Below are 15,259 nucleotides of genomic sequence, written 5' to 3'. Positions count from 1 at the left end.
AATTGTTTTGCTTATTTTTCTATTTTGCAATCCCTATGAAGACGATCTACTTATAATTATATTACTTGTGTGACTACGTGAACATGCGTATTTAAAATCAAATATTAATTTATCACAACACCTCTCAAACTTTGGACACTTCCAATGGTACCAAAATTGCTCCAAATGCTACCAAATTTTTGGGAATGTTTATATACCTCATTGCATCACTTTAGACCCACAAAATTTACTTTTAGATGTCATCTAGACAATCTCATGTTTTTCAATTCTCTTTAAGTGGAAATTGTTAAGTGTTTTCCACCTCAATGTGTAAACATCTTAACCATTATATTTAACCAATCTCAACATTCCCCCACTTGGCACCATCTCAAAGTTCACATAGGTGAAGTTCTTACAGCATCTTTACTACCTTTAGAGATGCATGTTGCACACAACTAAACTTTATTAAAAGCCTTAGGCATAACCCTCACTCGGTAGCAACCAACACTAACCATCCTTGGATGGAACTCGTGACTTTGTTAGTGTTGAAACTATTCACCCAATAACTTGTTCTTACCCATTGAACTCTTGCCCTTGATGTTCGCAAGTTTGGAGTTGGGTTGCCATTGTTGTACCCTAAAAATTAGCACGAGTTTAATCACTCAACTAGGCGTATAGTTAGTAGATGAATATGTGGAAAAAGCATACGAGTAGAACATCTAGCTAATGATGATGTGAGCAGCTGGAGTTAGGGCTTGGAAGCATGACATTCAGGTAATTAGCAGGTCCCCTTTTAGAGGGACAGTCCAGTTCGAGATGTAGTGGTTAGATCCCCTTTAGGGCGCTCTGAATATGTTAAACTCATGTAAACCTGGTCATGATGCATACTGAAGGATCTCGAGAGACTCGAAGGCACTCTATACGCTTATTAATGCCCAGGCTATATTACACATTTTTTTTTTATTGTCTGAGATAATAGGAGTATATTTTGTTAGGCAATCATATCCCTATGTAAATGGGAATTATATGTATTAAATGCATACCATATATATGTACACGGTTATCCAAACTTGTCTAGGAAATTCCACTTTAAATATCATGGATACTGGACAGGAAAAAGGACAACCTTTTTGTAATACTGAAACTCTACAGAAATTATGAGAAAGCAATAATATTGTCTCGTGGACTAGGTGGATTTTAACCACTGAACCACATAAAATTGTGTGTGTACGAAAGGGTTCATATAAGTTCATTATAGTTTATAAATAAACACTCATACTCTTATTAGATTTCTAAATCTATTGTTGGTAAAAAACCGTGTCAACAGTTTGGTGCTTTTGTTGAGAGAAAATTAGTGCTTGATCCTTTACAATTTTCATTCGACGTTCGTCATGGTGGTTACTCGATCGATGCATGAAACCGAAATGGAACTGCCTGGTGGGAAAGAGGTGCATCATACAACCATTCCCTCTTAAAAGGGCACAAATGTTCAGCAACGTCCTGGGAAGCAACCGGTGGGCCAAGACGACACTGGGAGTTCAGTGCCACGCCCACCAAATCCTAATCCAGGATATCTAACTGCCATTGAGATGGAGAATGCCCAATTAAGGAGCCATCTCGCTAGGTTAAACAAGAAGATCGAAGAGGTCCTGGCTTGGTTACCCCCTATTGCAACCGATGCTAATGTCGGAAAGAGGCAAAGTGGGTCCCATAAGTTCCACAGGAATAACTGGTCCAAACCCATTCATTCTTTCAGGACCACCACTCCGAGCTTTGTACCTTCAGAGCGAAATCACCAAAGTGCTCAGCCCACTAGTCATCACAGGAACCATCATCCTCATGTCAGTCAGTCGGTTAGAAGTGTGACCCCCAGCTCTGTGCCTTCTGCACAGATTCCCAGGAATGCCCATAACAACCCACCAGGGTGAGCTGGGACAAATTCACGGAGACTAAAACACCCCAAAGAATCCTCCTGCGTCGCGATCAGAATCCTAGGCACAGAGAACTCGGGACATTGGGATAAAACCGAGGAAGGTTAATTTAGTTCGTCCTGATGGAATGAGGATAACCGATAAGACATCCTCCATCACTGGTTAGACATCCTACACCACTGCTCCAACAAAGAGATGCTCCAACTCGTGGAAATAGTAGGAGAAATCCTCCCCCATCAGTAGACACTTACGTCCCATGGGCACATGCTGATAATGCAGGTCTTCGACCTCAACCAAAGAATGTAATTTTCGCAAATAGAAGTTTCTATATGGGAATCCAGTGTGGAGGAAAGTCTGAGAGCGACCTAAGGAATCATCTTAGTTCAGCACAAAGTTCTCGTTTCGATCCACATCCTGACATGTGTGATCATTTGAATTCACTAAGGAGGTACACAACTCACAATGATGATATGAGTTATACTCGACACGAGGGAGGTCCGTCTATCGTACGCGACAATGGGAATGTCCCACCTAACCAAGCTCAAACTTGGAGGGACAACAACCAATCAAACACGTACAATAGGTGGGAGCTGGTGAACAGCTCATAGCTAACCTAGAGGTCAAAGATCCAAACCTTTAGCGACTGGCCTTGATGTGGGAGCAAATGAAGAAGCTCTTGTCTGGAAAAGAGATTGATGACTATGACTCCGAGGAGGAGCTCGAAATTTTTTCCCCAAACATTGCAGCAGCTGCGTATCCTATTGGCTTCAGGATGCTAGACATGCCAACATTTGATGGAAACGTAGTTCCATCCGATCTCCTCGGGATGTTCAATATGTTGATGATGGCCCACAATGTCGGGTTTGACCTACGATTTATTAAGTTCCTCACGACTCTGATCGAACCTGCCAAACATTGGGTCAAAAAGTACAAAAAAATTCGATAAGATCATGGAAGAAGTTGTCTTCTGAGTTCAAGAGGGCATTCCGAGCTTCAAAGGAAACTCGTGTAGAGGCTAACTCATTGGCCAACATAAAACTGCAACTTGGTGAGTCCTTGAAAGCATATATGAGCAGATTCGCTAACGTTGCAGCATGAGCTAGAGACATTGATGATAGCTCCAAGTTCATGGCAATGAGAACTGGAATCCTGGTGGGAGGTGATCCATGGCAGGAGCTCCAGCGAAAAGGGGTTAAAAGTGTAGATGAGTTCTTGGCCCGAGCTCAGGAGTGGATAAACTTGGAAGAGGCGTGATCTGTTGATGCAGGAACTATCCAGCCCCTATTCAGCCCGATGGAGCGGTGACAGGCGGTGCAACTGCGGCTCAACCTGTTACCCAGAATAACCAAGCGGGAAACAATAAGAGGAAAGGGAATGGCGAGGGCGACCAGAACGACACAAAGAAAAATAAATCCAAGGAAAATTCAAACCCATATGCCACCTACACTGACCTAATGGATACACGGAAACATATTTTTCTGGCAAACTCTAATCGCCTTCCATGGAAAAAACCAGAGCCATTAAGGCATCAGAGGGCGAAGAGAGATCCCTCAAAGTTTTGCCGATACCATAATGACATCGGTCATAATACCGATGATTGCCGACAACTGAATGATGAGATTGAGACTCTGATTCAGTCTAGACAGTTAGGCCAGTATGCCCAAAATCGAGTTGCTCCCAATCAATCTACCGGGCAGAATTCTTGACCAGCTCTTGAAACCCCGACAGGTCAGTCGAGGACTCAGATGGATCAGATGAATCAGAACCAAGTCGACCCTCCCCCAATAGTGGGAGGATATATAACTACTATTGTCGGAGGACCTCATTTGGCGGGCACGAGAAATGGAGCCCAAAAGAGGTATATACAGGAGATGAAAACTCATAACGGTATGGAAGTTATCCCAGAGCAACGGTTATCAAAACAGCAGCGGTTGGAAAAACAACCAATCATTTTCACGGAGGAGGACGCTAGCCACGTTCAATCCCCACATAATGACCCATTGGTGGTAACCATGCAGCTCGCTAATCGAAGGGTACGAAGGATATTGGTAGACAATGGAAGTTCAGTAAATGTGCTTTTCAGGTCCACCCTAGAAAATATGGGATTATCCATGACCGATCTAAAGGTGACCTTAATTACACTGTGCAAATTTTCAGGTGAAGGGAAGACGACCATAGGGACATTTGATCTAGAGGTTATGCTAGGGGATCATGCATGAACTTTTACTAAAATACTTGAGTTCGTTGTAATCGATTATCCGGTTATGTATAACACGATTTTTGGACGACCCGCATTGATGGTTTTTGAAGCCATTACCTCGATCTGACACCTGTCAATGAAGTTCCCCTCAGCCATGTGGAGACTAGCTCACCGCCCGAGAATACTACAACGTAGCCATGAAGGGAAAATCACAACCCGGCTAGCAGGCAATTTACATAAATGGTGAAGGTGGGGAGTCCTAGGAAATGGAAGTTACCATGGGATGGAAGAACCTCGAGAAGGGGATAATGAGGTCTCCTAACAAGATGACATTGATCCGCGAATAGGTGAAGATAGATCTGAGCTCAAAGCTATCGAGGAGCTCGAGGAAATCATTATTGACCCAGAAACACATTCAAGAGTTGTAAAAGTTGGGGAAAAGTCTTGGAGCTGAAAGGAAGAAGGAGCTGGTCGAGTTCTTGAGGAAGAACCTGGGCGTCTTCGCCTGGTCACAAGAAGATATGGTGGGAATTAGTTCAAGTATAATAATGCATACTTTGAACTTGAACAAGAATGTGCTTGCAAAGTCCCAAAACTGAAGGGTTTTGGGGAAAGTACGGTTGGAATCATTGGAAGAAGAAGTAGCTCGCCTACTTAAATGTGGATATATCAGAGAAACAAAATACCCGTTCTGGGTTGCTAACCCTATTCCGGTCTCGAAGCCAAACATGAAGAGGAGAACTTGCATTGATTTCTCCGGTCTCAACAAGGCCTGTTCTAAGGACTATTTCCCATTACCTAGAATTGATCAGTTGGTAGACGCTATCGCCGGTCACGAGCTCATGTATTTCATGGATGCGTATTCTAGATATAACCAGATCACAATGAACCCTGCAGACCAAGAGCATACCGACTTCACAACTTAGCATAAAGGATACTGTAACGCCCTGGATAGCCAAGACCCCTACACTGTGTATTTATAAAGGTGCAGGACTTGCTAATCAAGTCATTTATTGAGAACATGATACTAAAACCACTAATGAATTAGGGTTAAAAAGGTATGGTCTCAAAAGTGTACATTTTATATAACAAAACATTTTACACATGGGATCCCAAAAAAAGGAACAGCGTTTGAAAGTCATTTTAAAAAATTTCCAAAGTTTAGACAACCATTAGCCATTCTAAGGCAAAATAGACGTTTCTGGTTCCCCTGCTTCTGTTTTCCCCTTAACTGTGGTGGCTAAGTAGCTAGTCATGTACATTCAGCTCACAGAGCTCTCCAAGTCAGGGCTGATCAAGTTTGCCCTTGCCTTTACCTGCACCACGTAGCATCCATGAGCCCAGGCCCAGCAAGAAAACATAATATGCATTGCAAACAACAATAACAGATGAATAATCATTTAAGCATGATCAAACACTTAACACTCATATTAATTACATAGCACGTATTCAGAGTCAAAGATGCAACTAAGCATTAATAACAATCAAGTTACATGATAATCAGGGCCGGCAACTTAGGCCGCACCCTCTGTTTACCCCACTGACTCCGACCCGCTTAAACCGAGCTCAGTGCATAATAAGCTGTCCTCGGCTACCAGTGGCCGAGCCGCGCCCCGTGCGCTAGTGTAACCTTGACACTCTTAGGTCGTTGGTTTACTGTTTATATTGCATAATACCATCCTTTTAAAGCATACATATTAGGGAACCCTTAGTCCCATTACAAAAAAACAACCGGGTGCAGTTTTCTTACCTTTAATTTCCACGTTCACTGATTACGAGCGACGACTCTCGAGCACGATCCGCTTCCTGAGCCCTAGCATAACTCCTAGTCACAACCAAGGTAATGGATTCCATTAATATTAAAATAAAGGTTTCCGGGTACAATGCTAGCTTTCGGGACATCGAATTCCACCAAACACGGTGGTGGAATCGACCCCGTGCACCCTAGGTTAGGTTCCCGCACTTAAAATCCCCAAAAGATAAAAAATGCACCTAAGGGCTGCGACTCGTGAAACCTAGCCGTGGCCCGCTCCTAAAATAGAAACCAAGCCTCTCTGAAGGCAGACACGCACCGCGGCCCTGTCCTATGGCGCCGCAGCGCTACCCTTCGTCAGAGCCTCCCTGACTCTTCGTAGGGCCGTAGCGCTCTAGAACAGAACCGCAGCCCAACCCTCCGTGCCCAGAAAATCCACCATTTCTAACATCCTAACCTTATTCAAAACCACCCCAAAGCACCCTATTACCAAAACCCATTAATCACAAGACTTTTAGCATGATCCTAACAGCATAATCCAGCTTAAAAACCCCTTAGAATACCATTTTGATTTCTAAATCCCAACAGCTCAAAAACACAAAAACCAGTCCTGCAAACTCAGATTTTAACCTCTAAATTACGAATTGAAGCTTACCTTCTTTGATGAACCACTTCCTTAACAATTTCTTAGCCAAAAAATCAAGCTTCTCAGCTCCAATTTAGTCCTTAAATATTCAAACCATGAACACCCTTAATAGTCAGTCAAAAATCAGAATTCTAAACCTCAAACATAAAACTCAATTCTTACCTTGGCCTTGGTTGAGTGTTCCTTGGTTAGAGCTAGGCTAATTCCTCAAACTTCAGTTCAAATCCTCTGAATTCCAGCTAAAATTTCTAAGTTCTGTGTTTTTCCTTTGAGAGAGAAAAAGAGAGGAAGAGGGAAGTGTCGGTCTAATTTGTTCTACTGTTTTCTAAAGCCTCTTAAGTCTATCCTTAAGTGATTAAGCAAATCCCAAGGCTCGGGGTACCAGAAACGTCCCCGAGGGCAAAATGGTAATTTTCCCCAAAATTCCCGCCTAAGCTTCCTAACCTCAAATATATCTCCATATATTTATTTCCATAACCCAATCACCCAAATAATCATCTAATAACCAAATTATCCCTTGACTTACCCCAAGTCAAATATTAAGCCCCGTTGTGACTTTCCTGTTAACTGGCTCCCTAGGATCGCCTTAAATCGCACGCTGCAGAACTACCCACATAATAATGTGGTTCTCACAGATATAACATTTAGCCACATTTACATTCATATAATCATACAAGCATGCCTATCATATAATCATGCATTAAATCAATAAATTCACACATAAACCAATTATGCCCTCCCGACACACTAATCAAGGCCCTTAAGCCATATTATTGATTTTGGGCTGTTACTACTATCTCCTCCTACTGAGAATTTCGTCCTCGAAATTTACCTGAATAGCTCGGGATACTGATCCCGCATCGCTGCCTCTAACTCCCAGGTCACTTCCTCGACCTTGCTATTTCTCCACAACACCTTAACTAACGGAATCGTCTTGCTCCGTAGAACTTTGTCCTTCCGATCCAAAATCTGAATCGGTCGCTCTTCATAGGAAAAATTTGTCTGTAACTCTAAGTCCTCATACTTTAGCACATATGTCGTATCTGAAACATATTTCTGCAACATGGAGACATGGAATACATCATAAACTCCTGACAGCGACGGTGGTAAGGCCAACCTGTAAGCTACCTGTCCAATCCTCTCTAGGATCTCAGAAGGTCCAAAAAACTGAGGGCTCAGCTTGCCCTTTTGTCCAAATCTCCTCACCCCTCTCAGTGGTGAAACTCGCAGAAACACGTGGTCCCCAACCTGGAACTCCACGTCCCTACGCTTAGGATCAATGTAGCTTTTCTGTTTACTCTGCGAAGCAAGCATTCTAGCTGGAATCTACTCAATAGCTTCATTAGTCTTCTGAACCATATCTGGTCCCAAATACTTTCTCTCACCCATCTCATCCCAATGAATGGGTGATCTACACTTTCTCCCATATAACATTTCATAAGGAGCCACTCCAATCATGGACTGATAACTGTTGTTATACGAGAACTCAATCAACGGGAGATACTTACTCCAAGATCCCCCAAAATCAATCACACACGCCCTAAGCATGTCTTCCAACACCTGAATGGTCCTCTCAGACTGTCCGTCAGTTTGAGGATGAAAAGCTATGCTAAACTTTAACTGGGTCCCCATAGATCTCTGCAGAGCTCCCCAAAACTTGGAGGTAAAGATAGGGTCTCGATCAGATACAATAGACTTTGGAACCCCGTGGAGACGAACTATCTCCCTCACATACAACTCTGCATATTGTTCCACCATATAAGTCGATTTTACTGGCAGAAAAAGAGCTGACTTGGTGTATCTGTCCAATATCACCCACACCAAGTCACAAAGTCCCACTGTCCTGGGTAGTCCTCCCACAAAATCCATCGTGATGTCCTCCCACTTCCACTCTGGGATGCCCAGAGGCTGAAGCAATCCCGCTGGTCGCTGATGCTTAGCCTTTACCTGCTGACATGTCAAACATCTAGCCACATACTCTACCACATCCTTCTTCATCCCAGGCCACCAATATAATGTCTGTAGATCCTGATACATCTTCGTGGTACCCAGATGAAGCAAATATGGCATAGTGTGAGATTCATCCAGTATCTCTCGTTTGATTCCCTCATCAGCCGGAACAAAAATCCGCCCCTGATATCGAAGCATACCAGCCTCAGAAGCAGAATAATCCTTAGCTACCCCTGCTAAGATGTTCCACCTAACTTCTTGAAGCTGCGCATCTACTAATTGCCCCTCCTTGATCCTCTCTAGCAGGGTCGAATGCAAGGTAATATTAGCTAACTGTCCCACCACCAATTCTGTCTTTGCCCAGGCCATCTCATCAGCTAACTCTCTTAAGATCTGGGTGGAACTGTACAACTTTCCTGGGCCCCTCCTACACAACGTATCTGCCACCACATTGGCCTTCCCTGGGTGGTAAAGGATATTGCAATCATAATCCTTAACCAGTTCCAACCAACGCCTCTATCTCATATTCAGATCCTTCTAAGTGAAGAAATATTTCAAACTCTTGTGGTCAGTGTATATCTCACACTTCTCCCCACACAAATAATGCCGCCAAACCTTCAGTGTGAATACCACTACCGCCAGCTCCAAATCATGAGTAGGATATCGCTGTTCATACTCCTTCAGTTGCCGCGATGCATAAGCTATAACTTTCTCATTCTGCATCAACACGCAGCCTAAACCCATCCTCGATGCATCACAATAAACTACAAACTTTCCTTCCTCTGAAGGAAGACTCAGCACAGGTGCAAAAATAAGACGTCGCTTCAACTCTTAGAAACTGCTCTCACACTTCTCTGACCAAACAAACTTCTGATTCTTTCTTGTTAATTCTGTCATCGGTGAAGAAATCTTTGAAAATCCCTCCACAAACCGCCTATAATAACCTGCTAACCCAAGGAAACTTTGCATCTCCGAGGCGTTCCTTGGCCTCGGCCAATCTCTCACCGCTTCCACCTTGGACGGATCCACCTTAATCCCCTTTGCTCCAACTACATGTCCAAGAAAAGTCACCTCAGGCAACCAAAACTCACACTTTTTAAACTTGGCATATAACTGATGCACCCTTAACCTCTGTAAAACCTATCGAAGATGCTGCCCATGCTCTGCCTCTGAACTGGAGTATACTAGATTATCGTCGATGAAGACTATGACAAATTGATCCAAGAAGTCCTTGAACACCCTGTTCATCAAATCCATAAAAGTTGTAAGGGCATTGGTCAAACCAAAAGACATGACCAAGAACTCATAGTGCCCATATCGCGTTCGGAAGGCCGTCTTCGGTATATCCTCATCTTTGATCCTCAGCTGGTGATAACCAGATCGTAGATCAATCTTTGAGAACACCGTCTTTCCCTGCAGCTGATCGAACAAGTCATCAATCCTTGGTAGAGGGTACTTATTCTTAATAGTCAACTTGTTCAATTATCTGTAGTTTATACACATTCTCACAGTCCCATCCTTCTTCTTAACAAAAAACACTGGAGTGCCCCATGGAGAGTAACTAGGTATGATGAATCCCAAATCCAGAAGCTCTTACAACTGTGTCTTTAGTTCCTTCAACTCCGCTGGTACCATTCTATATGATGTCGTTGATACTGGCTCTGTTCCCGGTGTTAACTCAATAACAAACTGAATCTCCCTGCGTGGCGGCAATCCCGGTAGCTCCTTAGGGAATACGTCCAAAAACTCACAAACCACCCTGGTCTCTCCCGGCCCTGCTGGCAACACCTTGGTAGTGTCCACCACACTAGCCAGAAAACCTACACATCCACCCTGTAACAAGTCTCTGGCCCTCAACACAGAAATCATGGGTACGCAGGATCCACACACCGCACCCACAAAGACAAAAGGATCCTCGCCCTCAAGCTCAAAAGTCACCATCATCTTCCTGCAGTCAATAGTAGCCCCATATCTGACCAACCAGTCCATCCCTAAGATCATATCAAAATCCTCCATGTCTAACTCAATCAAATCTACCGAAAGTTCCCTACTATCAACCATCATTGGCAGTGCTCTAATCCATCTCCTAGAAACTACTAATTCCCCTGTAGGCAACAAAGTCCCAAACCCCACAGTCCAATATTCACTAGGTCTACACAATCTATCAATCACTTTACTAGAAACAAAGGAATGTGTAGCACCAGAATCAATCAATACAGTAAAAGGAGAGCCAGTGCTAGAAAGCTGACCTATCACTACTGAGGGACTAGCCTCGGCCTCTGCCTGTGTCAAAGTGAATACTCGAGCTGGAGTCAAGCTATCCACCTTTCCTGCTTCACCTTTCTTCACTGTTGGACAGTCTTTCCTGAGATGCCCCACTGTTCCGCACATAAAACAAGATTTGGCCCGACATTCGCCCAGGTGACGCCTTCTGAACCTTGGGCACTCTGGATAGGTCCGCCACGCCTCCCCGCCACCCTGACGACCACCCTGACCACTCCGACCCCTACTATCAAGACCAACAGCGGTCGAAGTGTCAGGAGTCTTTTTCTTGAAGTCCCTGAGGCCTCCGCCCCTACCTGTCCCTGAATAAGGAGGCACCACTCTTCGACCCTCGCGCCTCACTGCACTTTCCTTCCAAATCTTGTTCTCCGCTTCCTCATCGGTAGGAGCCTTCTCAACGGCCTGGGCATAAGTTGTTACTCCAAGTACCGTTGTAATCCTAACATCCCGACCTATCATAGCATTAAGACCCCTGATAAATATGTCTTGCTTAGCAGCATTAGTAGGCACAAGATCTGGTGCAAACTTCGCAAGCCTGGCAAATTTAGGGCATACTCTGTAACAGTCATATTTCCCTGCACCAAACCCACAAAATCATTAACTTTTGCTGCCCTGACTGCAACATTGTAGTATTTCTGGCTAAACAAGTCTCTGAAGCCTTCCCAACTCAAAACAGTAACATCCCTGGTCTGCGATGCCACTTCCCACCAGATGCGGACATCCTCTATCAACATATATGTGGCACAGGCCACTATATCATGCCCCTCAATCCTCATAAAATCCATTTTAGTAGTAATCATAGTCAGCCATTGCTCGGCCTTCAATGGGTCTGGTCCACCCTCAAAGATTGAGGGATGCTGCTTTCTGAACCGCTCATATAACGTCTGCCAGCTGCTCCCAATCTCTCTTGAATGTACAACTGATACCACTGCAGGTGGTACAATAGGGGCAGCACTCTCTGATGGAGCCTATTGTCGTAGTAGACGAATCTGTTCATCTTGGCTCTGTAATCAAGCTTGCTGCCAGTTCTCAGGGACTGGGGGAGGAATCTGGCCCTAGTCATCACCCCCGGTCCCAGACCTAGTGCCGGCTAGTCGCGTAGATTTTCTTCGATGCATAGCTATCCAAGTCAATCTGCAATCAACGACTCGACAATTAGACCATGATGACAGGGTAAAAGCTTCTCCAATATCTACCAATGGAATATAATCAATCACAAACAATCAAAATATGGGCATTTATCCACATGCACCGGCTGCTAATAAGCATGCCCCAACATTACCACACCATAGCTAAGATAAAAGCATTCACCAATACACAATATGCAGTTAATCATCCAAATATTCATTTACATGCACAACGATGCTAATAAGCGTGCCTTAATATTCTCATATGGCAGTCAAGGGCCAGGCCCTATCAGTATCTCATGCTTCCTAGTAATCCAATGAATAACAACATTCATAACTCATTCCAGACATTTAAGCATATATACACATATTCACATTACCAAACCCTGAATCGAGCTTGTCTCTAGCAGCGAATGTACATGTTCAACCGGTCTTCAGGAACCCTTAAACCTAGGACGCTCTGATACCAAGTTGTAACGCCCTGGATAATCAAGACCGCTACACTGTGCATTTATAAAGGTGCAGAACTTGCTAATTAAGTCATTTATTGAAAACATGATACTAAAATCACTAATGAATTAGGGTTAAAAAGTTTTGGTCTCAAAAGTGTACATTTTATATAACAAAACATTTTACACATGGGATCCCAAATAAAGGAACAGCATTTGAAAGTCAGTTTACAAAATTTCCAAAGTTTAGTCAACCATTAGCCATTCTAAGGAAAAACAGACGTTTCTGGTTCCCCTGCTTCTATTTTCCCCTCAACCATGGCGGCTGAGCAGCTGGTCATCTACATTCAGCTCACAGAGCTCTCCAAGTCAGGGCTGGTCAAGTTTTCCCTTGCCTTTACCTGCACCATGTATTACCCGTGAGCCAAGGCCCAGCAAGAAAACATATTATGCATTGCAAACAACAATAACAGATGAATAATCCCTTAAGCATGATCAAACACTTAACAATCATATTAATTACAAAGCACGTATTCAGAGTCAAAGATGCAACTAAGCATTAATAACAATCAAGTTACATGATAATCAGGGCCGACAACTTAGGCCGCACCCTCTGTTTACCCCACTAACTCCGGCCTACTTAAACCGAGCTCAGTGCATAATAAGCTGTCCTCGGCTACCAGTGGCCGAGCCGCGTCCCGTGCGCTAGTGTAACCTTGACACTCTTAGGCCGTTGGTTTACTATTTATATGGCATAATACCATCCTTTCAAAGCATACATATTAGGGAACCCTTAGTCCCATTACAAATACACAACCGGGTGCAGTTTTCTTACCTTTAATTTCCACGTTCACTGACTACGAGCGACGACTCGCGAGCACGATCCGCTTCCCGAGCCCTAGCTTAACACCTAGTCACAACCAAGGTAATGGATTCCATTAATATTCAAATAAAGGATTCTGGGTACAATGCTAGCTTTCGAGACATCGAATTCCACCAAACACGGTGGTGGAATCGACCCCGTGCACCCTAGGTTAGGTTCCCACGCTTAAAATCCCCGAAAGATAAAAAATGCACATAAGGGCTGCGGCCCCTGAAACCTAGCCACGGCCCGCCCCTAAAACATAAACCAAGCCTCTCTGAAGGTAGACATGCGCTGCAGCCCTGTCCTATGGCACAGCGGCGCTCCCCTTTGGTAGAGCCTCCCTGGCTCATTTGCTTCGTAGGGCCGTAGCGCTCTAGAACAGAGCCGCAGCCCAACCCTCTGTGCCCAGAAAATCCACCATTTCTAACATCCTAACCTTATTCAAAACCACCACAAAGCACCCTAATAACAAAACCCATTAATCACAAGACTTTTAGCATGATCCTAACATCATAATCCAACAGAAATCCAGCTTAAAAACCCCTCAGAATCCCATTTTGATTTCTAAAACCCAACAGCTCAAAAACACAAGTACCAGTCATGTAAACTCAAATTTTAGCCTCTAAATTATGAATTGAAGCTTACCTTCTTTGATGAACCACTTCCTTAACAATTTCTTAGCCAAAACTCAAGCTTCTCAGCTCTAATTCAGTCCTTAAATATTCAAACCATAAACACCCTTAATATTCAGTCAAAACTCAGAATTCTAAACCTCAAACATAAAACTCAATTCTTACCTTGGCCTTGGTTGAGTGTTCCTTGGTTAGAGCTAAGCTAATTCCTCAAACTTCAATTCAAAACCTCTGAATTCCAGCTAAAATTTCTAAGTTCTGTGTTTTTCCTTTGAGAGAGAAAAAGAGAGGAAGAGGGAAGTGTCGGTATAATTTGTTCTACTGTTTTCTAAAGCCTCTTAAATCTATCCTTAAGTGATTAAGCTAAGCCCAAGGCTCGGGGTACTGGAAACGTCCCCGAGGGCAAAATAGTAATTTTCCTCAAAATTCCCGCCTAAGCTTCCTAACCTCAAATATATCTCCATATATTTATTTCCATAACTCGATAACCAAAATAATCATCTAATACCCAAATTACCCCTTGACTTACCCCATGTCAAATATTTAGCCCCGTTGTGACTTTCCTGCTAACTGGCTCCTTAGGATCGCCTTAAATCACATGCTGCAGAACTACCCGCATAATAATGTGGTTCTCACAGATATAACATTTAGCCACATTTACATTCATATAATCATACAAGCATGCTTATCATATTATCATGCATTAAATCAATAAATTCACACATAAATCAATTATGCCCTCCCGACACACTAATCAAGGCCCTTAGGCCATGTTATTTATTTTGGGCCATTACAGATACTGCTACAAAGTTATGCCATTTGAGTTGAAGAGTGTCGATGCTACATACCAACTATTAGTCAACAAAATGTTCGCCAACCAGATCAGGAGAAACATGGAGGTGTATGTCGATAATATGCTCGTTAAATCAAAGACTGTCAGTAACCATGTATCCGACCTAGAAGAATGTTTTGGCGTACTAAGGAGGTATGACATGAAGTTAAATTCCATAAGTGCACTTTTGGAGTTTCGTCGGGAAAGTTTATGGGGTTTATAGACAACACAAGGGGGATAGAGGTAAATCTAGGGAAAATCATATCGTTGTTGGAAATGCCTTCGTCTAGGTCACGCAAGAAAGTAAAAAGTTTAACAGGAAAAGTGGCGACCCTAAACTGCTTTGTTTCAAAATCCACTGACAAGTGTTTCCCATTTTACTACTTGCTTAGAGGAAACAAGAAGTTCGAGTGGACCAAAGAATGAAAACAGGCATTTCATGATCTAAAAGCTCACCTGGCTGAACCCCCCGTACTATCAAAATCGGCGTCTAGGGAATGTTTGTTTCTGTATCTGGTTGTGACGGAAAATGTGGTCAATGTTGTGTTAGTTCGAGAGGAAAATCGGGCATAGAAACTAGTATATTATGTAAGTAAGAGACTTCTCGGAGCT

This window comes from Humulus lupulus, chromosome 4 (genome assembly GCF_963169125.1).
Source record: "Humulus lupulus chromosome 4, drHumLupu1.1, whole genome shotgun sequence".
Taxonomy (NCBI): Eukaryota; Viridiplantae; Streptophyta; class Magnoliopsida; order Rosales; family Cannabaceae; genus Humulus; species Humulus lupulus.
Note: the sequence above shows the minus strand (reverse complement) of the source record.